Below are 25,886 nucleotides of genomic sequence, written 5' to 3' on the forward strand. Positions count from 1 at the left end.
CCTCCCCCGTTCATGCTCTGTCTCTCTCTGTCCCAAAAATAAACAAACGTTGGAAAAAAAAACAAAACAAAACAAAACAAAACAAAAAAACCTCACTCGTGGCGGCACCCCCTGTACGACCCCGTGCCCGGAGCACCTTCCCCCTCAGGGAGGGAGGACGCAGGGCGCTGGGGGCACAGTGAGGAAGCCCTGTGTAGGGGGAGCAGGGGAGACGTGGGACGGGGCCTTCTCCCAGCAGGCACCGTCACCACCACCAGCACCATCAACACCATATGTGTGTAGCTTCACCTCTAATCCCGCTGTCCCATCACACTGTCCCAGCAGGAGCAGCCCCACAGCAGCAGGACCGCCAGGAAACACCCCCGGCACTGCCACCTGCCATCACCCTCACTGCAGTGTCCTGTCCTCCCATGAGCCACCAGCCCCAGGGCCACCGCCCAGGCCATCAGCACCCCTCCTCGCCTGCAGCAGGGATGGGAGGCTGGTGGCACTTGGTCTGTTGTTTTAACGGGAGGAACTTCAGCAGGGTACCAGCTGAAGAGCAGAGACCCGTGCTGCTGGAGGGGGCAACGGCTGCAACAAGGTGTCAGGGAAGATGGCGGGGGAAGTGGGGCTCCCCTCTTTACAGATGGCAGAGTTAAATCACAGAGGGGTGCCACCACTCGCCCAGGGTGGCAGGCAGCAGGCACAGGCCAGGGCCCCCAAACCCACACTCTTCACCACAGCACTGAAAACACAGACCCACCCAAGAGGAGTCTCCCGGTGAACGGAGAGCTCTCCCTCACCCCCAGCCCCCAGCAATACCCCACAGCCCTCCCCTGACTGCACGCCCCAGCTGCTGGTACCGAGTGCCAGGCCAGTGGCTCTGACACCAGGACAGACCTGCACCTCCAGCCACTTGCCCTGGGGTCAGGGGTCTGCAGGGAGGAGGCATCCCTGTGGGCAGGAGGGGCTGCCCGGGACAGAGGCACCCCCACTTCCGAGGCTCCCACAGGGACACCCTGGAGCTGTCCACGGTGCTGACTGCAACAGACCCACTCAGCTCCGAGCCCCCACAGGGCCAGCCTCTCCAGCCTGGAGCTCAGCCCTGCAGGGCTGGTGGCCCTTCTGTCATGGCAGAAGGGGGCCGGGGTGTGGATGAGTCCTACGTGCCAGCACCGGAACAGGCACGGGAACCACACCGACCTGTTTTCCTTCCCACGGTCTGGATCACTGAATACAAGGAAATGAACTGAGCATAGTTTTTCCTATTTCCTCCCGGAAATCACATTACGATGGTGAGGAGAATGACCCTCCCCCCACCAAAAGGTAATCAAACAAAAACCTTAAAACTAACTGAACACTTCGTATTCAGAGGAAGTAAGAAATGACTACAATTTGCAGCCCTACAACACAGGAAAAACCCACAAAGAGCAGGTGAGCTGAGCAGAGTCCTCACAGGAGGAAGTGCAGGGAATCAGAGTGGCGGGGGAGGGGGGGAGCAGCGCAGGGGCAGGTCTCGGAAGGACCTCACGTTCCCTGAACGCCACAGACTAACCCTGAGTCACTGAGAACAGAGCCAGGCAAGGAGGGATGTCAGAGGCAGCCCGAGAGGCCGGTCAGGCTATGTCAGTACAGCAGCCGTGACTATGGGGAGAAGTGCCCAGATGGGTGGCCTGCGGGCACAGGCTGCTCCCCTCTAGGCACCCCCTGCCCCACCTCTCTGAGAAGGGGGCAGGGAGAGTCTTACGAGGATTGATCCAGGGAAAAAAAAAAAAAACAATTTGTTCCAAAATGAACAATAAAGTCCCAAGAGCCAAAACAATACTGAAAAAAGAACAGAGTTGGAGGCCTCATACTTCCTGATTTTAAAACTTACTACAAAGCTACGGTCATCAAAACTGTGATGTCGGCATAAATGTCGGCATAAAGACGGACACACAGACCAGCGGCAAAGACCAGAGAGGCCAGAAACAGACCCTCACGTATGCAGTCGAGTGATTCCAACCAGGGTCCAGGACCACTCATCAGGGAAGACCAGTCCCTTCAGCACACGGCTGGGAAACTGGACATCCGCACACAGCAAAACGAAGCTGGACACTTACCTAACCCCATACACAAAATTAGCGCAAAAAAAGATCAAACGTGGGAGCCAAAGTCTAAAACTCAAGAGAGAAACACAGAGCAGCAGTTTCGTGGCGCTGGACGTGGCCGTGGCTGTTCAGTCTGGCACCAAAAGCACAGGCAAAAGAAGAAAAAAAAAAAAAAGATGAATCAGACGCCATCAAAATTAAAGACTCTTGTGCATCAAAGCACACGATCAGCAGCGTGAAGAGACAACCCACAGACCGGGGACAAACGTTTGCCAGGCACGTCTGATAAGGGATTAATACTGAGCATATAAAGAAACTTCCTAAAACTCAACAACAGAAGGGCCAGTCCTATTACAAACGGGCAAAGGGCCCCGCACAGACATTCCCTCGGAGAAGACGTGTGACGCGGACCCACGCTCGACATCGTGTGTCAGAGAAACGCAGGCCACGGCCACAGCGAGGTGCCACCTCACACTCAGAAGGACGGCTACTGTCAGAACAACCCAGGAAGCAACAAGAGTTGGAGAGGACGTGCAGAAAGGGAACCGCATGCACTCCCGGTGGGTGTGCAAAATGACAGCATTCCCACGTGACCCAGCAGCGCCACGTGTGGGCAGATACCTAAAGGAATCGAAGGAAGGGACGGAAACCATGTTGGCAGCAGCCAGAACACGGAAGAAACTCAAGTGTCTGTGGACGACGGGTGGACAGATGTGGTCCCTCCACCGCGCTACTGCTCAGCCTTGAAAAGGAAGGAAATCCCGACCCTCCAGCAAAGATGAACCTGGAAGGCACGGTGCTAAATGCAAACAGCCAGACACCAAAGGACAAAGGCTGCGTGACTTCACCAGGAGGAGGTCCCCGGGGGCCTCAGGTTCTGAGACAGGAAGTAGAACGATGGAGGCACGGGGTGGTGGGGCGACGGGAGCTGGTGTGCAACGGGGACAGAGCTTCAGTTTGGGAAGAGGAGAGTTCTAGAGGTGGACGGTGGTCGTGGCTGCACAAGCTTATAAATGCATCGAATGCCACGGAATGATACACTTAAAAGTGGTTGGAGTGGGTGGCGCCTGGCGGGCTCGTGATCTCAGGGTCATGAGTTCAAGCCCTACACTGGCTGCAGAGTTCACTTTAAAAAAAAAATGATTATAATGGCAAATTTTATGTTATGTATATTTTACTAGAATAAAAAAAGAAGATTTTAAAACTTTTTAAAAAAGACCAGTGAAAGAATTGCCCAGCATTGATACACTACGAGGCGGGGTGAGGGACAAAGAATAGAGCAGGAACACCTGCCGAGAGGTGAGGGACACCCACACACCCCACACGAAGCAGAGCAAAGCCCTGAACTGCAGACTCACAAGCACTTGTCCCTCCGTGGGAAGTCCACAAGCAGAGTCGCAAGAACTGACTCAGAAAGAGAGAGAGAGAGAGTCTCGGCCCAGAAAACAAAGACAAGGGTCACAAAGGACAAAGACAAGAGAGGTGACCCACTGAGGACAAAAGAAAGACATGACAGCCTCAGGAAGAAAACAAGCTGGGCAGGCCCGGGCGCCCTCCGAGGGAGGAGACCAAGGAGAGGCCTCTACAGGATGTGCAGAGGACAGAGGGTCCCTTCAACACGCACGCGGCGCCCCAGCCCAGAAGCACCGTCTGAACACGCAGGCCCCGCCCATCAGCCATTCTGAAAAAGCAAGTGCAGGGCAACCCTCCGCCTTCGGGGGGGGGCCAACGGGAGCATGATGAAAAGGGTGGGGAGCACCAAGCAAGCTTCCCCGTAGGTGCAAGACAGACAGACGTGGGGCTGGAGAAGCAGACAGAAGGCAAACCACACAGGTGAGTGTGGAGAGGGGATGGAGGAGGAAGGGGACGGGAAGGGAGGTGGGCGAACCAGGTCCTCGCCTGGGCAGGAAGAGCTCCGAGGCAGAGGACGGACGGACCGCCGACGCTTTCGTGACAAGTACAAGTAATAATGGCACGAAGGTAGAGCTGAGGAAGGGAACCAACTGTGCTGACCGCACCTGAGTGAGGAGAAGAAAATAACAAGGCGCATCATCACAGCCACGACTCGCGGAAAGGGTACTTGTTCCTCGCTGCCGTCGAGCGAGGACCGTGGACTTGACGGCAGACCAGACAGAGCCGCGGGTTCTGCAGGTCAGGACAGTTTCTGCAGGTCAGGAGTTCGCCCAGCCGCCTGCGGCTCTGGGAGGCGGCTGAGACCCCTGGCTGAACACGGGTCCGTGCGGCCACAGGGCTGCGGTCAGCTGGTCAACCCTGGGCCAGAGGCCCCCGCCCCCCTCTGGCCCTGCACCACAAGTCCTTCTCACTCTCAGACTCTCTCACTTCTCCCTGGACAAAGTCCTCTGCTTTTAAGGGCTCAAGGAATCACTTTGAGCCTACCCAGATAATCCAAGATCAACTCTTCTTTTTAGGGACCACAACCTTAATTACACCTGCAAAGTCCCTTTCTGCCATAACACACTCCCAAGTTTCATGGCTTAGGGTGGCTCCACAGGGTTGAAGGGTCGGGGGGGACGAAGACAGGAGGAGATAATATTCTGCTTGACACAGAAGGTACTTAATAAGGCGGTCCCCACACACAGAGCACTAATGGCATTATGTGAGGCAGCAAAACAAAGGGAACCCTCACGGCAGATACAGACTCTGCCTAAATGTCAGAACTATACAGACTTCAAAAAATAAACAGAGAAGAAAAACCCACCAGAGAGTAGAAGACGTCAAACACACACACACACACACACACACACACACACACACACACACAACATGAGAGAACTTAAATCAAATATAATTGATCTACCAACTACCGTACGTTAGTTTACCTTCTCCGGTGAAATTAAAAAAAAAAAAAAAAAAAAGATTCTCAGATCGGATCACACAGCCAAATCCAACTTCATGTGGCACATAAGAGACACATCTGAGGTCCTTCAAAAGGGTCAGGAATAAAAGGATGTGCAAAGGCATACCAACAAATGCAAACTAGCGGAAGCACCATTTGTCACGACCCGAACGCAGGCAACACAGAAATGGGACGGAGAAGGGCACTTCATGATACTAACAGGTGCAACTGAGAATTAAAATAAAATAGTTTTAAATAGCCGTGCCCCACGCCACACAGCAGCCAACATTCACAGGAGAGACAAGGAGAAAGAGACAGAAATGTGCCGACGGCAGAGACCACGATTCACTCGCCTTGGTCCACGGCAGAGCCAGCGCACAGGAACCAAGGGGACGTGTGACCCAAATGACACGGCTGAGGCTGTGGAACTGACTGGTACACACATCAGCCTCCATACATCCAGGTTCGAAAACAGAGCCTCTTTCCGAGCACCTGTGACACAGTGACAAAAACAGACTCCACATTAAGGCCACAAGGAAAACTGCATAAAACCCAGAAAGTCCAAAAGGGAACAGTCCGTATTCCCTACTCAAAATGCAACTAAAACTTTCGTTAATGACAAAACCAATGACTCAAAAGGCACGTCACTTGGAAATTTTAAACCTTGCTCCTGAACGATCCTTCGACCAAACAGGATAATATCAGCCAAAATCACAGAGCTTCCAGAAGTGATGATACAGAAAACATATTTGATCAGAACTTAAGAAAAAGCTCTTCCACAGGAAACATTTTGGAAAAAAACATAAACAAATGAATCAAGCATACAAATCAAACACCGAAGAAAACAGACAACCTGAAAAAAAGCAAAGGAAGTTAACTGTAAGCGAAAAGCGATGAGTTACAAGGCAGAGAAGCAGAAAAATGAACTCAACGAGAACATCTTAAAGCCGAATCTGTGAAGAACAGTGAGAGTGACAAAAGAATCACTGCGGTCGGCCCTTGAACAAGGGGTGTCCGGACTTCAGGAAGGCTTCCAGCCAGCAGGCGGCCATCACTGGCCAAGCTTCTGGGGAGGCGCAGGCTACACACAGATTTCTGACCGTGCGGGGCGACAGTGAGCCCACCCCCCACTGTGTTCAACGGCCAAGTGTAGCAGCTAACCCAACCAAGCAGCGGTGGGAGCAAACGGGAGGGAAATAGCCCCAGAGACCAAGAAAATTAAGACTCATAAGAGACCATTTTCCTCGAGTGTATGTGAATTAATCTGGCAGCCTGGATGAGACTGATATTTGTCTGGGAACATGTGTGTGATTTAGAAGACTGACCCCAGCAGAGAAAACTTAAAAAAGAACTCTCTTTCTTAAAACGGAAACAAACAAACTAACAAAAAAGCCCCAGCCCCCTCCCCCACAAGCTTCACAGGCGAACTCTACTTGCCCCGTAAAGACCTCGTAATTCAAAATACAAATAATAAAAAGTGAAAAGACCATGTAATTCAGTGTTATCAAACTATTCTTGAGAACACACAAGATTTCTTTTTTTTTCTCTTTTTAATGTTTATTTATTTACTTTGAGGGGGGGCGAGAGGGAAAGAGAGAATCCCAAGCAGTCTCCGTGCCATCAGTGCAGAGCCCAACACGGGGCCCGACCCCCCGAACCGTGAGATCACGAGCTGAGCCGAAATCAAGAGTTGGAGGCTTAACGGCCTGAGTCCCCCAGGCGCCCTGAGAACACCGAAGATTCCTAAGTGACCTTCAGGAAGCAAACGCAGCACTGGTACCAAACCCCGAAGAAGGCGCGGATCCACCTTACTTGTAATGAGCAGCACACGGACGCTGAAGTAAACGAAAGCAGAAGCACCGGACGGCCCTTACGCGATTACGAATCAGACCACGCAAGGCACGTCCACCGGGTCAAGAGCGCGCCACCCTCAGCGACGCCACCCGTATGAGGTCTTACGTTTACGTATCCGAGGAGAGAAGTGCTGCGATTGTCCCACACGTGATCTTCAGAAAGGGAACTGACCAATCTCAACGGTGATTTTTGCTTCAAAAGAAAAAACACAAGAGAAAGGACGGGCTCTTCCTGGGCTCGTGACACATTTGTACCTTACTCCAAAAGCCACGCCCACCAGGCGCCCATGACAACCGCAGTTAGTCACGGTAACAGTGCAGGAACCGGCCCCCACGACTGGTAACAGGCAGAACCCAGGGACGAGACTGGAGAGGGAGGGGTACACAGCACCGCCAGCTCTGCCTGGACACCTGAGAACCCACGGTAACCACACTAAACCACAGGAGGGCCCAGCGAGGTAGCAGGGGACCGAGTTTTATGCAGATACCGACAGGATTCGCACGCGCTCACGCAGACAGAGGACAGCACGGAAAAGGCTCCTCGCGGTAAAAAGGCCAAAACTTCCTGCAAAGAAAGCGCGGCGATGCTGGAGAAGAACGCAAAAGGGGACCAAAACGAGTGGGAAGATAAGCCACAGCTCGAGCGGAAGTCTCGGGATCACAAAGATGTCACTCTCCCGAGTCAACTTACAGCTTCACCACAAGTCCAACCTGAAACCAACCTGAAACCAAGGTGGTTTGGGGGTTCTGAGTGTGTGCACGTGTGTTTGGTGGACGGGCTGGGCAAACAGACAAGCTAATTCAAAGTCCACATGAAGACAATCTAGAAAACGCCCCCCACAATTAGGACAGACGAGCACTGTGTTCTCAGAGATGTGAAAACACACAGTAAGGCGTCAGTAACTGAAGCAGCGTCTACATCTGCACACGCGGACAAGGGAACAGCTCGCAGAAAGCAAACACCGTCGACTCAACAAAGAGCAAAAAGTTGGGAGACATCACACGCCTGGACTTCAAAATACATCACAAAACCACAGAAGTTAGAACAGTAGCAACTAGCATGCAAACAGACATACGGACCAACACAACAGAGCCCAGGAATAAGCCCACACAGCCAACTGACCTTCGACACGCGTGCCGAGAACACACGGCAGGGAAAGGACAGTCCCTTCAACAAAAGGTGCTGGGAGCACTGAAGCCACACATGCAAAAATGAAGCTGGACCCCATCTTACACCGTGCACAAAACCAACCCAAAATTAAAAATGCAAAGGTTTATAAGACCCAAACTGTAAAACTCCTAGAAGAAAGCCTAGGGGGAAGCTTCATGACATCGGTCTCAGCAACGGCTTCATGGAGCACAAGGCAACAAAAACAGAGAAATGTCACTTCATCAAACTAAGAGGCGTCTGCAGACCCAAGCAAACCGTCAACAGAGTGAGAAGGCACCCAAGGAATACGACGTGTGCAAGCCAGAGATCTGATGAGGAGCTAATCTCCAAACCATACGAGGAAATGCTACAGCTCAACAGTAAAAGATAATAGCATAACTCAATTATAAAACGGGCTGAGGACTTGAACAGACATTTCTCCAAAAAGACATACAAATGGCCAACAAATATGTGAAAGAATGCTCAACACCACTAATTACCAGGGAAATGGAAGTCAAAACCAGTATGAGATACTACTTCACGTCCGTCAGGATGACCATCAAAAAACCAAAAGCTAACAAGCGTTGGGGAGGATGTAGAGAAATCGCAACCTGTACACAGGGTTAATGCAAAACGGCACGGCCACTGTGCAAAACAGCGTGGAGCTTCCTCAAAAGAATAAAACTAAAACTACCAAATGACCCAGCAACCCCACGTCTCCATATTTACCCAAAAGAACTGAAATCAGGATGTCGCAAAGAGAGGGTAGCACTCCCGTGCTCACGGCGGCACCGTTCACAGGGGCCGATACAGAAACCACCTCCACACCCATCCACAGAGAAACGGCACCTCCATACCATGGAATGTTATTCAGCCTCGAAAAAGAAGGAAGGTCTGTAACACGCACCAGCACAGATGAGCCGTGAGGACGCTGTGCTCAGTGCCATCGGCCAGTCACAGGACAAACACCGCACGACGGCATTACATGACGCATCTGAACCAGCCAAATTCACAGAGTCAGGGGCATGGCGGCCGGGACTGAGCGGAGGGGGAAACCGGGAGCTGGTAATCAACGGACACAAAGCTTCGGTCGAGCGAGACGAGTACGGCCGAGAGATGGGCTCTATGACACGTGCCTCTGGTCAGCAACACGCTTTGTACACCTGCGTTTAGGACAGCAGGCTTCGCGCTGAGTGTTCTCGCTGTTAGGAAAAAACACACCTTTAAGAAAAACCTAAACAGAGATGGGAATTCAGGGCATGACTAAGCTAGAACCTAAAACTGGCAGGGTAAGACCATCTGGATGGGACTCCTGCTGAAGCATCTGGAAAAGGCGAGTCGGACTCGTACCTCACACCACACACCATAACAGACACACGGATGGAAACTTTAAAAATAAAACAGTGAACACTAGGAGAAGACTGCGTTGCTTTGTAAACGCGAAAAGCAGCCCTTGTCACTGTACTCGAAATCCAAAGCCACGATATAAAGGTTGATGAACTAAACCCCAGAAGAGCTTCTAGATGGCGAAAGAGAAACAATAACCAGAGAAGGCAAGTGACCTAATGCATCTGACACTCAAAGAGCTAATTTCCATAGGCTATAGGAAAAAGATCAACAACACGCTTTATAAAAATGAACAAAGAAACAAAGTGCACAAAATACAAATGACTCTTCGATGTATAAAAAGATAGCACACTTATTCCTAATGAAGGGAATCCAGACGTGTCCCTCTCTGAAGCTTGCTCACTGCCGGCACGGAGAGCACGGGGGCAGTCGGGCGCCTCTCGGCCTTCCCGGGGCACAAAACACACTGCGCTCGGGAAGGCGGGTTGGCAGTGTGCCTCATCACCCAAAAAGCATGTCTCTCTGGGCCAGAGTCGGCCCTGCAGGGCACCTACCCTGCACACACACTGTCCTTAAACAGGGACGAAGGCTGTTCCTTCCGTAACACGCGAGGACCGGAAAGCACCTACGTTGGCACCAACAAAGGACTACCGAGTTGATTCTGGCACATCCGTGCTGGAAACACCCTGTAGCTGTGTTCAAAAGGAAAAAGAGAAGCCCTCTGTGTCAATATAGAAAGGTCTCCAGGACATTCTGTTTAGAAGGAGGAAACAAACACCAAGGCGCACAGACTTGTCAGCACACGACTCGCGAGACACAAAGGAAAAATGTTTGGCTGATACTGATATTCATAGACCGGGCAGCGTGTATCAGAAACCAGGAACAGTGTCACCTGTGGAGCGGAGGACGGGGTCAGCTGCCATGGGGGCACTTGGAACTCTGGGCTGCGTGCGTGCTCGCAGACCACATGAACCGTTCGAAGTGCAGAAATGCGAGGGCACCAAAGGGTTCCCTGCGGTGCATCCACACCGCAGAGCAGGACTCAGTCACGAAAAGAAACAGACTACTGACACGTGTGGCAACCTTGGGAAATCTCCAGGGAGCTATGCCAAGGGACAGAGCCAGTCCCCAGAGGAAACGTGCCATACGGGACTCCGTTTAGGTGACACTCTTGACGTGACACTGGAGCAAGAAGGGCGGATTGGCCGGTCCCAGGAGTTGGGGGGGGGGCAGGGCAGGAAGATGGGCATGGCTGTAAAAGAGCCACACGGGAGGGGTCCTCTCAGCGGCAGAAAGGAAAATAGCCTGTGCTTGAACTGCAATCCTGGGTGTGACAGCACACGAGGGCTTTGCAAGACATCACCGCTGGGGAAACCGGGGAAGGGTCCACAGGATGGCTCAGAATTCTTTCTCACAGCGACATGTGAGTGTACCATTGTCACGAAATTAAACACGTAACAGAAAAAAGGCACCAGGCTGTCCGTCTCCGTGCCCGGAGTCACTGAGTGGACAGAGCAGGGGCCATATTCAATCTGAGCTGGTTTCCTGAGCACCTGCCTCCTGGAATGTGGGACTAGACAGGGCCCAAGCTCTCTGTGCACAGGGGACCCCCCCAGGAGGAAGAGGGAGGAAGCCCAGGAGAGAAGGGTGGTCTTCCAAATGCACAAAGTCGCCTGGCCAGGCGGTGTGAGCATCAGCAGAGCTGGCCACCAAGTCTGGTTCCCTCCCTCGGGAAGCAGGGCGGCACCATTGTCCCCGGCCCCCTGAGGCAGAGCCACCGGAATCCTTCCGGACAACGAGTTGGGAACAAAAGCAACCCAGCTCCCTTCTGAGCCAAGCATTTAGTTCCCAGGACCAGAGCCCCAGAGTTCTTTCCCTGTGGCGGGAAGGCTACATTCTCAACGGTGGCTGCTCGGTCAGCCTGGGTCTCTGACGGCACCGAGCCCATCCTGCCGATCCCTGGGGGATCGCCTGGGGGAAGCTGTTACCTACGGCGGTGAGAGCCAGCCTGTATCCTTAGGACCCCCACCCGCCCAATCACATCCGCGCCTACACCCGTCTGTCTGACCTCACCCCCGCCAACCTGGCCCTCCTCCGTGCTGCCCGTGGGGCCCCTCTCCCACGATGGCCTCCACACCCTCCTGCAGGTGGCCAGAGGCACAGAGGTAGCAGGTGGTCTGCCCCAACGTGCTGTCAGACCGGGAGGCCGGGCACGGCTGGGGCCACAGGGGCAGGCAGCTCTGGCCTCTGCTCCCCGCGTGTACCACGAATGCCGAACCAGGTTCACAACTGTCCCCGGTGACAGAATCCCTCCTTCGGACGCACGGTACTGGAAAGTACAGGTGACACATGAATCCAGAGCTGTTCTGGGTAATGGGAGGGGGCACACAGGGCAGGGGTGACTAGAGCCCCCATGCCCGGTCCCAGTGAGCGATGTCAAACCTGCTGGCCTAGCAGCTCTCCACGCTCCAGGCTCCACAGTGCCACGGGGCAGCCGGCGAAAGACAGAGCCCAAATTCCACGGCCGACACGCGGGCTTCCACTCCCAGCTCTGCCGAGCTTGCTTCCGGCCTTGGGAGAACGAAGTCCCCTCTCGCAGTCCAAGAGAAGGGACCTGCCCACTGCCCTGCTCCCATCAGTGACACGAAGACCACCCACCATGCACTCGGCTCACAGCCTGAGGCGCTCCTCAGGGCCCCCGCGGCACTGCGCACGCATCACCCACCTGCCAAAGGTCCGTGGCGGCCGGCTCACCCCTGTCCTGGGAAGCAGGGAGCTGGGAGTCACCCCTCCCCCACCCCGCCCCGCCCCGGCTCCAGCTCCAAGCAGCCCTCTCCTCTTGCTGTGAGGAGTGCACACGGCACACGTGAGTAACCTGCTCAGGGCTGGCCCACCCATGCTCTCAGTGCCCCTCACAGCTTCCCACCCGCTGGAGATGTGGGGGTGACCCCAGGTGCACCAGGGGCCCAGCAGAGGGTAACAGCCCTTTCCAACTGCTAGCCGGTGCTTGCACAAGTGTCTATCGAGCGCCTACTATGTGCCAATCCCTGCCTGGGGCCACGGGTGACCCAGGGGAGCGCACGGGGAGCCCGACACCACGGGCAGCGAGGAACCAGCCAGGTGAGACTCTGTGTGCCCTGCCCTCCCGAAGGACTCAAGCAGGCCCCACAGACGGGGCAGGCTTCCAGACAGCAGAACTCAACCCAGCCTTCACCTGGAGGGGACCACCTGGCAGGGCTGGCACCAGCTGTTCCAGACAGACAGACAGACAGCAGAGCTGACATCTGGCTCGGGAGGCCAAGAAGTCGGCCGGGCAGGCTGACCGAAGGCCGCAAAGGTGATCAGGTCAGACGGCGAGGAGGTGCAAAGCCGAGGGAGGGAGGCGGCCCTACGGTGCGAGCACCCCCCAAGTGCTGCCCGCAGAAGAGGGACAGACCGACCAGCACCACGCCTCGGCAAGGACAGCCACAGCATGAGGAACGAGCGAGGAGCCCCGGCTGGAGGCTGCAGACTCTCTGGACCCGGGACCAGGAAGGAGGAGACGGGGCTCTGCCCCCACCACCGGCCCACACTCATTAGCGCCCTCGCTGTGGGTGACGCAGCAGGGGAAGGAGGCCGGACCCGAGTAATGAGTCCGACTCCTCGACTCCTCGTCAGCACAGCTGCTAAAAGCCGGTGCGGAGCAGGAGCCCAGCCCGGGAAGGGGGCTGTTGTGCTGAGTGGGTCTAATGTGGGGGAAGACTGATTCCGGGCTGCTGCTTCAAAAACATGCCCCCTTCCAAAGACTCGGCTGGGATGGATTATGGATCCCAGTGGAAGGCACCAAAGGTGGCCGGGGGGGTGCACCCATCTCCTCCGTGTTGCCTCTGTCCAGCACCTTAATGCCCCCACTGTCCCTCAGGGTGCCTGTCTGCCCCCCCCCGCCATCTTCCCCAGAGGCCATCCCCCCTCCTCCGTCACAGCCACCCTGCGGGCCCAGTCTGCACCCCTCAGACCACACCCAAGGTCTGCCCCGGGGGACAGGAGGACACATGTGAACAGGTGGGTGCCCAAGCGTGGCACCAGGCCCCAAAGCCCTGAGAATGCCGACTCAGTGACAGGACATCTTTCCGTGGGTCGGGGAGAGCCAGCCACCAGCCACCAATGAGCTCATTCCATCCCCCCCACCCCCTTCCATCCAGCCTCACTGGTCCGTCTCGGCCTCCAGTCCCCAGGTGCTAGTTTGCACTTTGATACCTGGATTCCCTAAAGCCCTCAGACCTTTGCCAAGCTCTCCTTTAGAATGAGCCTGATGGCAGCTCCAAATGGGAGAGGGGCCCAGGATTAAGTCTGTATAACATAATCACGGCACCATTAACACGGCCACTAACTCACGGGGCATCCTTCAGGGCGGAGGCGCCTTCCAGCCCCCAAGCGGTGGGACAAGAATGCGGGGCAGACGGGGCAGCTCAGGGATGACCAGACGGGTCCCTTACGGGCCTGTGCCTGTGGATGAGCCACCCAGGCCGGGGAAGTCTCCTGACCTGAGGAACACAAGGAGCCCAGCAGGGGCCAGGCAGACACCAGAGGTCAATAATCAGGGGTGACTACGGTCGGTCCCCCCGCATTCCTGCTAATCCAACTCGAAAACGACCCACACCTCACCTTCCCCGTCCAGCAGAGCCGGCCCTCCGAAGGGGGGGGTCCAGCCCGAGGTCACCCAGAAGGGGGGCACTCCCTCAGCCCCACAGCACCCCCCTTCCCGCACCCTGGGCACCCCTCCCCCACCCCAGGGCTTCAGTGTCCGCCCCTGCGACGGCCCCCGCTGCCCGGATGGCTGCAGGACCACAAAGGGCCAGCTCGGGGACACGCTAATGAGGACATCAGTCAGCACGCTACAACTAAGACCCTGAGCTGCCACATCTGCAGGGCCTCACTGTTTCCGTAGCAGGATGCTAACTCAGTCGGGGCTGGTCCCAGTCCCCTCTCAGGGGACATCAGAGACAGAAAATAAGACCATTTCCCGTCGATCCATTAAAGAAAACAGTAAAGGTTTACCGGGCCAGAGCTCCAGGCTGGGGGCTCACGGGGTCACCGTGACGACCAGGCTCCGCTCTCCCAAAGCAGGAGCCCCGCGAGCACCCCGCCATCCCGGTCCCCGGCCCGTGATCCCTCCACCGAGGGGATCTGCGGCACTGTTACACCACCACGGACCCAGCCACATGATACTGAGCCACGGGGCCCACAGGCCTGGACCTCCCACTGCCCCCGGCAGCCTCCCACCACCAGCCCTGGGTGCCATCTGGCCCAGACCCCTGCCCCGCGCCCCAGCCTAGTTCCCCCAGCCATCCTCAGCCGGGCTGGCCTGTGGGAGACCTGCACGCCTTTATGCCTTCCCTCGTGTCTCCTGCTGCCTGCAACCGCCTTCCCGCCCCCGAGCCCAGATGATGCTCAGCATGCGAGAGTCAGCTGAGGCCTCACCAACTCCCAGGACCCCTTCCCAGGTATGTACCCAGACCCTCCAGCCCCACCCACAGCCCCTCGCAGAGCGGGGGCCCTCTCTACACCCCCGCTGACCACGCGCCGTGACCTCACTCTGTGACATACGCACGGCAGCATCCTTGAGGACGCCAGGAAAGCCGTCGGGGTGGCCCCCAGCTGCTCACCACGTACCCTGAGCCTCTGTGCAAGACCCGGCCTTCGAAACTCCCTGAAGAGTGTTCCACACCTCAGATGGCAGCCCTGAGCAGAGACCGTGGGAGGGGCCCTGCCAGAGATCCTGTGCGTTCAGGCGCCGGCCCAGCACACCTGTAAGGACACCTGCAGCCCCCCAAACTGGGCCGAGTCCTGACGAGGCTTCCCCAAGCCTGGGGCGGACCTACAAGCGGGGAAGGGCTCCACCCAGCGTGGTTTGGGTTTGAAGCCAAGTGTGGAATCACCTTTCCTTTACTTCACACCTGTCCCAGCCCTTACTAGGGTTTCGGGCTGACGGGGACAATCCCATAGCCGTAACAGGCTGCGGAGGGCAGCCCTGGGCTGCAGGGAACGCACGGAACCAAGGGCCCCCGGGAGACACCACTGTCCCCGTTGCTCGGCTGGCTCAGGCACCTGCCAGGCACCGGGTTCAGCTCGTTGGTGAGTCCTGTTTCCTCCACCGGGACGTGGGCCAAGACAACTAACTCCCTTCCTAGGGGAGGTTCCCTGGCTCCACAGGAGCGCTGACCGCAGGTTCCAGCCGGCTCTGTCACAACCGACCTCACTTCCTCAACAAACAGCCACCCGCAGCCACCGGCTCCGGGCCCGGGCCACAGACGGGCGTTCAGAGCTGCGGCTCCCGTGGGTGGGGGGTCGGGGGGCAGGCCGGCTGCATCTGCCACGGAGGCCCAGCCCGGGTGCGGGAGGAGCCCTCCCTGGGCCCCAGGCCGTCACCTGGCAACAGGTACGGTAACTCTCGTCACCTGCCTCCGCGCACCCGCGCGGGATCAGGCAGGGCGCAGAAGCACAGGCCGGCACCGATGCTGGCCCACCAGACGTTTGGCCGCGCAGGAGGGCCCCCACCCCGTCCCTCTGGTCTGTCCGCTCTGTCACCCAGGCTGCGGCACGGGCCCGGCGTCGGCTCAGGAGACAGGCAGCGCGGGGCGGCCGGGGGCGCAGAACCGGAGTCCAACAGGACGCCCAGCTTCAGATTACCAGCGAGTCCGTCCTGACTGTCGCCAGCCAGACCGGATTCTGACAAACGGCATCGACTCCGGCTGCCCTGAGCCGCACACCTAGTTCCACTTGCACACACACGGCAGTCAGAACGGATCCAGTGACCACACACACAGCGTGTAAGTTAAGTAAGTAAATAAATAAGTAAATCAATCAATCAATCAATCAGGCCTCGGCCTGGGCCAGCTGTTCACACCCCAAACAGGAGTAACAACAAGGTGCCCAAACCTTGGAAGCATCGGTGTCCCAGGCTGGATGGGTGGTACCTTAGGACTTCACAGTTAAGGGACTTGGGGCAAGTCTCCTTTCCTGTGCCTCAGTTTCTTCATCTGTACTAAGAAAACATAAGAGGCCCTGTCCCGGGCTCACTGTGGAAATGAACTGAGCTATGGAGCCTAAACAGCTGAGGACCAGAGCCTGGCCCCCAGAGGACCACGTGAGCACGGCAGGTACGACTAGTGTTAAACCCCCACGACACCCACCCACCCTTTCTGGCCGACCAAACATCACCGTGCTGCCTGGCCCAGCTCAAAGCCCATGACCTGCGAAGCCCCCCTTTTCTGCGACCCCAGAAAGACCCCTCCCTTCTCTGAGACCCCGGGAAGACCCCCCCTTCTCTGGGACCCCGGGAAGACCCCCCCTTCTCTGGGACCCCGGGAAGACCCCTCCCTTCTCTGGGACCCCGGGAAGACCCCCCCCTTCTCTGGGACCCCGGGAAGACCCCCCCCTTCTCTGGGACCCCGGGAAGCCCTCCCCCTTCTCTGGGACCCCGGGAAGCCCTCCCCCTTCTCTGGGGCCCCGGGAAGACCCCCCCTTCTCTGGGACCCCGGGAAGACTCCTCCCTTCTCTGGGACCCCGGGAAGACCCCCCCCTTCTCTGGGACCCCGGGAAGACCCCCCCCTTCTCTGGGACCCCGGGAAGCCCTCCCCCTTCTCTGGGACCCCGGGAAGCCCTCCCCCTTCTCTGGGGCCCCGGGAAGACCCCCCCCTTCTCTGGGACCCCGGGAAGACCCCCCCCTTCTCTGGGACCCCGGGAAGACCCCCCCTTCTCTGGGACCCCGGGAAGACCCCCCCCTTCTCTGGGAACCCGGGAAGACCTGCCCCTTCTCTAGGACCCTGGGAAGCCCTCCCCCTTCTCTGGGACCCCGGGAAGACGCCCCTTCTCTGGGACCCTGGGAAGCCCTCCCCCCTCTCTGGGACCCCGGGAAGACTCCTCCCTTCTCTGGGACCCTGGGAAACCCCCCCCTTCTCTAGGACCCCAGAAAGACCCCTCCCTTCTCTGAGACCCGGGGAAGACTCCCCCTTCTCTGGGACCCCGGGAAGACCCCCCCCTTCTCTGGGACCCCGGGAAGACCCCCCCTTCTCTGGGAACCCGGGAAGACCTGCCCCTTCTCTAGGACCCTGGGAAGCCCTCCCCCTTCTCTGGGACCCCGGGAAGACCCCCCCTTCTCTGGGACCCCGGGAAGACCCCCCCTTCTCTGGGACCCCGGGAAGACCCCCCCCTTCTCTGGGACCCCGGGAAGACTCCTCCCTTCTCTGGGACCCTGGGAAGACCCCCCCTTCTCTGGGACCCCAGAAAGACCCCTCCCTTCTCTGAGACCCCGGGAAGACTCCCCCTTCTCTGGGACCCCGGGAAGACCCCCCCCCTTCTCTGGGATCCTGCAGCACACATCCATCCTTGTCGTTAAGGGCCCAGGGCGTGCTTGGTCCAGTACGAGTCTTCTCTCCCCAACCGGAAGGTAACCGAAAGGTAAGCCGGCCTCCTTGCCTCTAGCTTCCCCTCGTCTTGAACACACGCCCAGCCATGACTGCATTTCTCACCATGCACTCTTTGCTGCCCTGTGTCACCAGTCCACTCTCTCATCGCAGCCTGCTGGGCGCCCACACCACTCCAGACTCTGGGCTAGGCACCCAAGATGCAAGGGTGACCAAGACGGAGGTCCCTATGCCCCAGGGGCTCTCAGCCACGTGTGCGAGATAAACACACACACGCACACAGACGGATCACTTCAGTGCAGCAGAGAAGGCAAGCTAAGCACCAGGGCCCAGGGCCACAAGCCTGTGGGTGAACCTCATCCAGGGGAGGCAGGGGACAGGAAGGTTCCAAAGGGGATATCAGGAACACTAGGGCATTCCAAGCAGAGGACCTAACTGTCATGTCGGTGAAAAAAAGACGTGGGATGCAGGAAACAAAGCATCCGAACTGGCTGGGTACGTGAAGCAGGCCGTGGAAGATGTGACTGGAGGCACAGGCAGCAGCCACACCCCGACCTTCACCCTGCAGGCTGCAGGGAGCTGGAGAAGGGGCTTAAGGACGCCTGCCTGCCTGTGAGCCAGCAGACAGCAGCTCCTGTGGCCAGGCACCCATCTCACCCGCACACGGAAGGCATCCGGACACAGGGCGGCCAGGCCAACGGAGGACAGATGTGGAGGTGGCCCGGCCGAAGCGCCACTCTTCCAGGAAGCCTTCTCGGATCTGCCCGTCTCCCACAGCCGCCTGCAATGGCGACTTGGCTCCTGATCTCCTGATCCCGTGCTGTCCTGGGCAGGCATCTGCTGCACCAGATTTCTACCGAGGACCCAGCACACGAGAGGCTGAACCTCACCAGAGAACCCTCTTAAACAGGCTGGACACTGCAAGACTGACGAGCGTCACCTGTGTCTTTCACCCAAACTCGGTGCCCCTGCTAGGGCAGAGTGGAGAACCCCCATCCCTGCCTCCCAGGGACGGCACACACACGTGGCAGTGACAGAACAGAAGAAGCCAGAAAGGCAGGGAGGCAAACCCTGGTGGGAGAGGTAGTCAGGAGAGCCGCCCAGCCCCCAGAACTAGGAGCAGGGCCGAGGCGGGCAGCGGAGGGAGGGGGCCAGGTGAGGCTGCGACGGCAGAGGCCTATCTCGTCCAGCGGCCAGGCCCGCAGAACTTTCTGCGACGGGGCAGCGTTCCATACCTGTGCCACGCGTGGCTGCTGCCACCACGCCGGACGGCGCCCACGGAGCCCCGGGCCCCGGAGCAGTGAGTGAGGTCCCCGACAGGAGGCCCCAGCTGGGCTCCCACGGGGCCAGGTCACACCTGGTCACCTGCAGACTACTCGGGCGGGAGGACCTCGCGCTCAGAACCGGGAGGCGCCTCGTAAGCCAAACGTGGCTGAGGGCAGAAAGGCGCGGAGGGGCCGCCCCCGAGGCCTTGTGGCTGAGGGCCGCCCCCTGCGCCCCACAAGTGGGAACCGAGGCCTCAGGGAGACCGCGCGCATGCGCCCTCAGGTGGGTCCCAGCAAGGGCGCCCTGGGGGCGGAGCCGGAGCGCCCCCGGCCCTCCCGTCCGCCCCGCCCCCGTCCACCCGGGCCTCCCGCCGAGACCACGCCCCCTTGTGACCACGCCCCGCGCCGGCCCCGCCCCCTCCCGCGGCCAGCCCCTCCCTCGGAGGCCCCACCCCCTCGCCCCGCCCCCGCAGGCCCCGCGCGCCCCTCCCGACCCCCGACCCCCGCACCCCCACACCTCGGGCCGCGCGCCCTTCCCGGAAGGGCCCCCCTGGCCCTGCCTGGCCCCGCGGCCTGACCCCGCCACCTCACCTGGGCCGGGGTGGTTCGCGGGCGCGCTCCGCTCGCTCTCGGCGGGAGGGGCGGTGCAGGGGGCGGAGCCGGGACCCAAACATCACGTGACGACCTCTCCCGCGCCGGGCGAACGCCGCGAGACCGCCCCCCGCGCCCCACCCGCCAGTCCCATCGGCCTCGGCGCCTTGCGCCAGCCAATGGCCACTCGAGCCGCGCCGCGCCGTGGACGGCGTGCGCCTCAGGACTACAAGTCCCAAACTGCCCCGCGTGGACGACCGGAAACGGCCGGAGACGGCGGCCGGCTGGGCCAGAAAGCCTTCTCTGACTGGAGCGCCTGGCTGGCGTCGAGGCCGTGGTCCTCGAGGGCCGCACGAGGGTCCCCGGAAACGCTCAGTCCCTTCCCCAGCCCCTTGAGGTGGCAGGTGCGCTGTCACCCCCGAGCCTCGGTCTCCCATCCGTGGAACCAAGGCGGGCGGGGGTGAGGAGGGTGAGGATGAAAGTGAGCTTGGACAAGGCGAGCCCAGCCCTCGGCCTCAGAGGCCTTCGCCCCGGGTGGCAGCCCCGCGGGGCCTCTGCCCAGGAGCAGCACTTGGCCCTCTAGAGACCTTCGTGGGGTCGGGCTCCCTCCTGCACGCTGCCTGCGCCCCCTGAAGAGCTGGACCGGTGGCTGTGTGCCCTCCGGCCCGCATGCCCTGTGCCTGAGCCTGCTTGCCCGCAGGCGAGCCCTGAGCCGCCGCTGGGGCTGGGTCCTTCCCGCCTCTGTACCAGCCCTGCCTCCTCGGCCCAGGTCCAAGGCAGCGTCCTAACAACTGCTGGTGATCAGGCCTGGAGGGGTGTGGGCAGGGTTGTCCCCACACGGCCAAGCATCTCCATGCAGGGGTTGGGCGTGGGCCGCCTCCTGTCCGCCAGGACTCCTGGATCGCCCTGCTCCCCGATGCCCGTGACATTACGGGATCTTCAGTTTGGGCACAGATGTGCGTGTGAACAAGTCCTGGGTACGTGTGTGCACAGCACACAAGTGCAAGGGCGTGCACATGGACACTGGGCAAATGCGTGTGCACGACACGAGTGTGAGCACAAGGGTGTGCAGCGGGTATGCTCGGATGGGAGCAGGGGGATGATTGTGTGTGGTACGTGTGTGTGAACTCTATGGCCCACAGGACGAGTGACAGGCATCGGCTTCTGCAGGGAGGGTTGTTACCTGAGAGCAGGGATTGGCTTAGCTCAGAGGTCCCCCCACCCCCGTGTGGATCTTCCCTTTAGGCCTCAGCAGGGGTGTGAGCCACAAGGTTAGGGATGGGTGGAGGGTCTGCAGAAGGAGCCTCCGTGCAGCTCCCACTAAAGCCGCCCTGGAAATGCTTGCTCTAGCTTCAGGAGCAACACGGGCTTCTCCATGGTTATGCTGGATCTCAGGGTCAAACACTGTCAGCGTGGGATCTGCAGTGAGCCACCCGCCCCCACCCTTGCTCTCCACGCTCTGGAGCCTGGCTCCCTCACCCCTGCCCAGACCGCAAGGTTTGCAGGTCCGCACTGCTCCCGTAGCCCTCATTTGTCCATCCATCAAGTCTCGTGAGCACCTGATTCTCTGTGGCCCAGTCTCCAGTTGTCCCTTACCGACAGAACTCCAGTTTTGTTCAGGGCGGGAATGTGCCCAGCGTCACTGGCAGCTAGAGCTGGCCATGTGACCGTCCTGACGGGGGGATGATGGGAGAAGGCACAGTAGTCTTCAGGCCCCTCCAGAAGGGACGGAGGAGGCCGGCCAGCTCATCCGACTGTCCTGCCCTCTTCTGTCCCAGCCCAGAGTGTGGGCAATGTGCGGAGGACAGCAGCCGTTCCGGGAGGAAGAAGATGGGTCCCAAGCCGAGGACGGGGAGCCTCTGCCCCAAGTGCGCCCCCAGACTCATCGTCACGGGAGAAACAGGCCCCTGCTTCCTTCGTGCTGTTGATGACACCGTTCCCAGCAGATAACAACCCCTGTGCGCCTCAGGATGGAACCATCACCCTGGTAGGTGTTGTCCTGCCCACAGCAGGAGGGGTCCCCTGAGGGGAGGCTTGCACGACAGCACACAGAGGACGGCCTGGCGCACGGCGTGGCCTCAAAGGCAGCACCGAGGGCATGAGCGAGCACGTGAGCTGTACCTGCCGGTCTCCCTTTTCGCGCGGTGTCCCCCGTGTAACTCGGTGAGGCCGGCCCAAGCGCGGGCGACGTAGAGGGCTGGGCGGATCCAGGAGCGCGGGGGTGCCGAGGCTCCTGTGCAGGGGACACGTGGAGAGGGGCACACGCGGGGAAGGTGTGGCAGGGGCCCAGCACGTGGCAAGCGTTTGAGACCGCTCTCGTCACAGCCCTGGGCTCCTAGGAGATCGACTCCGGCGTGAGACTTGTAACAGCCTCCCAAGGTATCTGACGCCAAGAAGGAGTGGCAGAGAAAAAAGCAAAAGCAAACCGTGAGTGTTGTCTCCGCCAGTCACATCTTCAGTGAAGGACGGGTTTGCCACCCCTCCTGGGAACGGCAGAGCCCACGCACGCTCCGTCCCCAAGGGAGGGGGCGTCTCCACACCCCGGGCTCGCCACCTGGCAGTGCGCTCCCTCCTCTCTCGCCAAATCTCACCCTGCTCTCCGTCACTCATTCATTCAACAATCTTTGCTTCCAATGTCAAGGCAACATGCCAGGCCCTGGGGACACCATACAATTAGATTCAGTTGCTAAGGACAGAAAGCCCCAACAACGTCGGCTGAGACAAAATCGGTGTTTGCTTCTGATGTTGCACACCCGGGTCCAGGAGGGCAATAGGGCTGCAAAGGTGACCTCATGGTCACCAGGACCCCAGATTCCTTTAATCGGGTTACTCCCGTGACCTCAGATAAGATCTTCTGCCTTGCGGCCGTCATGTCTGCTCTCCAGCCTGCAGGGAGAACGGGACCCTGGAGAGGCGTATAGGCACGCTCCCACCCCGGTCCTGCCCTTGTGAGGACACCTCCCCGATCCCCACCCCCTTGGCCAGAGCCGGGTCCCTTGTCGCGGCACGGGAGGCTAGGAAGTGCCCTCATCCCGGGGCCTCGGTTCCCAGCTGCCCTCGGAGCCCTTGTGCCTAACACGAGGCGGGGGGTGGCTCCCCTAGCAGTCGCCGGCAGGACACGGCCTCTGACACGGTGCTTACAGTCTGACAGCCACAAATGGGCACTGGGAACCTGAGTGGTGGCCATGCGGGAGCAGAACGGGGGCCTTGGGGAGCAAGAGGCCCCCCCCAACAGAGAGGCTGGCATAGGGAAGGCTTGAGGGGTAGCGGTTCCGGGAGGGGGCTGCGGGTGTCCTGAGGTAGGCGAGGAGCCTGGGGACGTCCCCGTAGGGCTGTCACACGCTCCTCTGTGCCCACGTCCTGACCCCTGCAGCCACCGCTGACTCCAGAACCCCTGCCCTCCACCACCGCTTCTGCTGCACATCCCCCAGGTGGGAGGGGCACACGGGGCCGCGTCACCCCGGCCACAGCAGACACACGGACTGTAGATGCGGCCCCGCCACTCCCTCTCTTCACGGTCGGTGGCACACAGCTCAGCCTTCTCACGCCGGCACCTGTTTGTGCGGTAGACCCCGGCCCCCATAGGGTGGCACCAGGGACCTTGGCCCGACACCCAGGCGGCCAGCGACAGCTCGTGGTGAGAAGGAGTGAGCAGGAGGTAAGCACGGGAGGGGGTAGGAGAGGCGCCGTGGCCGGGACACTTCCGACGCTCATCTCTGTCCCCCTGGAAGCGGCACAGTTCCCAGCCTCCTGGCGGTTTGGTGGCTCCCGGTGGCCCCCAGACACAGGACCCTGAGCAGAGGCAGGGCTCAGCCTCTCCGGGCCTCATGCTGACGCACCGGCCACAGGAGGGAGAGGACGGACAATTGGCTTTCTTAGGGGGTGACTGATTTCGGGGCGACAAAGGTTGGGTTGCAGGAGGTGGACAGAGGCAAGGGCACCGCCCTCTGCAGGACCCGGGCTTTCACCTTTCTGAGCCCAGGCCACACCTGCGGGTTTGGGGGCAGGTGCATCAGGCCGCCACCATCTCCCAGCAGTTTCATCAGAGAGAGTGGGGGGCTTGAAAATCGGGGGCAAGAGAAGTAGGCGGCAGGGGTGTGCAAGCCTCAGAGGGGAGCCCCCCTCCACTTTGCATGGGGGGCCCTCCCCCAGACTGGGCTTCGGGCTCCTGGGGGGGGGGGGGCTCAGGGGGAGTTCTCTCAGGGCAAAGCTGGAACGACAGGCCTGGCCGCAGAACTTCCCACGAGTGAGGGGTGGGGGCCCGGGGACCCTCACACCGGAACTAACCTACCTACAGCCTGCAACCCGCTGTGGTTTCTTCCGAGGTGCTCTGCAAACACGACACGTTGTCCTCCTGGTAACGAGTATCCGTTTAGGGGCAGGTGGGGTCCACCTCCCCCCACCCCCCGCCGCTGCCCTTCTTCTCCCTCCGGCTGAGCCACCAGCCCACTGGCCACAGCCAACCAGCAGCCCCAGCCTCCCGCCTCCCCGTGGCGCCTTCCCTGGGGTGTGTGGCTCGACCCCTGGTTCCACCACGTGCCTGCCAGGAGGGCCGCAGTCAGACACCTGCCCCGAGCCAGCCGCCTCCTCACGCGTGCGAGCGGCACAGGCCACAGTGTTTCCAGCTCTGTGGCGTTAACGGAAGGCTTGAGGGGGTCGGTGCCAGGGAAGCTTTCAGGAGCCCTCAGCCCAGCACCTGGCCCCCTGGCCTTTGGCACATGAGAACATGCGGATGGCACCCTCAGAGCATCTCAGAGGAGCAGAGGGGACAGACAGGACCGGAGAATCCCCTGCTGAGCCATAAGGTCATCGTTAGGTTGTGTGAGGAAACAGCACGCCATTCCCAGGGTGTCGGAAAGGCCTCCCAGAGAAGGGGCATTTGGGCTGGGTGCTGAAGGGTGAGTAGGAGTTTGTCAGGCAGGAACAGCGTGAGTCTAACGTGGATGCTGAAGAAGGCCGCCGCATCCACCTCCTGTGTCCGTTTCTGCCCAGACTCCTATTTCAAACATAGCGCTCGGGGGTTGCCCCAGCCCCCACCTCCCTTCCCGGGCTCGCAAACACAGTCCCAGACACTCACAGAGCGAAGAATTGACTTCAGTATGCTCCCCCCCACCCCACCCCAGGAGCCCGAGCCCCCAGCCCCCACCGTTGTTTTGCGCGGAAACATGGTAATGAGATGCTAATGAGCGAAGGTAAAAATCACAGAGAATAGCAGTTTGCAAAATCACAACACTTTGTGCCTCCGGAGGCTTCCCCCCCCCCCCCCCCCGCCACAAGCATGCCACCAAACCTCACGACAGCGCCGTGTGTGTGGGCAGAAAGCACCCACGAGCCCCACTTCTTGGGGCTGTTGACGGGGTCCAGGGAGGGCAGGAAGAGGAGCCCCTGGCCCCAGGCCCTGCCCAGGCAGGGCTTCTATGCCGCCTGGCTCAAGCGCCCGGTCTGATCTGGGGGAGGGTGGGGGGTGTGCCTCTCCTGGACCACCCGTCACACCGGGGTCACATCCAAGCTCCCTGCCTGGCGTCCCGGACCCTTCCGGACGCCGCCCCGAGCCCACGACCGCCACCTCTGCCCGCACCCCTGGTCTCCACCCAGCCTGGTTCCTCTGCCTGGAAGGTGACTTCCTCCGGCCTGCGAGGCTACCCTCCCCACACTCTCGCCTCTGCTCCTCGGCCTGCGTGTGGGGCCTCCTCCAAGCTTACCCCTCCCACGGCACCGACGGCACCGTCTGCCCCCCCGAACCGTCGGCTACTTGTCGGCAGCGACTGGCACATGGCTGCTTTTCTTGGTGTTTGTCGAACGAATAACCCAGTGAGGGAATGAATGATGGGCTTCGTGTGGCTGAGCTGAAGGGGTCTTGGAGATGATCTGGACTATTCCAAGGGAGGCTGAGGCCCAGAGGGAGGATGCGGCCTCCCAAGGCCTTGGCCCTGAGCTCCTGGCCCCCAGGCAAGCTCATCCTCTCCCAGCTGTGGTGGCAGCACAGGTCCTCGGAGCTGGGGACCCTGCCTTCGCCCCACTGTCTCTCCCACACCCCTGAGTCCTCACTGCTGCCCACGCTCCATCAGTGCCCTCCCAGCCAGAGCCCCTAGCTGTCCCTCCTCTGTCCCGGATACCTGCCCCTTGGCCAGGCTGCGGGCTCTGACGAACAGCAGGCCGGGGGAACTTGATGTACCACCAGGGGCTTCTGCTCTGGGGCTGACGGGCCCTGCGCTCCTTCACCTCCAGACCTCGTGGGGCCTGAGTGGGCACCAGGATGGACAGCATCTCTGGCCCCCTGGAGGTCGTGGAGGCCGAGGGAAAGGTGATCTGGGCTGGACCCAGGTGAGCCGCTCCCTCGGCCCCT

At 59.8% G+C, this 25,886-nt stretch overlaps 1 protein-coding gene across 1 annotated transcript in view; it reads right to left on the reverse strand.

Moving 5' to 3' along the window:
• Positions 1-19,171, reverse strand: part of TSNARE1 (t-SNARE domain containing 1) — a 104,203-nt gene extending 85,032 nt beyond the window's left edge. Inside the window, exon 1 of the mRNA XM_047074257.1 lies at positions 18,920-19,171. The gene's annotated coding sequence lies outside the window, so the exon portion shown is untranslated. The remainder of the gene's footprint in view (positions 1-18,919) is intronic.
• Between the last annotated feature and the right edge of the window lie 6,715 nt (positions 19,172-25,886).

The sequence above is a fragment of the Lynx rufus genome, unplaced genomic scaffold (genome assembly GCF_022079265.1).
Source record: "Lynx rufus isolate CCGP_SWC_20201006 ecotype Redwood Valley unplaced genomic scaffold, mLynRuf1.p SCAF_12, whole genome shotgun sequence".
NCBI lineage: Eukaryota > Metazoa > Chordata > Mammalia > Carnivora > Felidae > Lynx > Lynx rufus.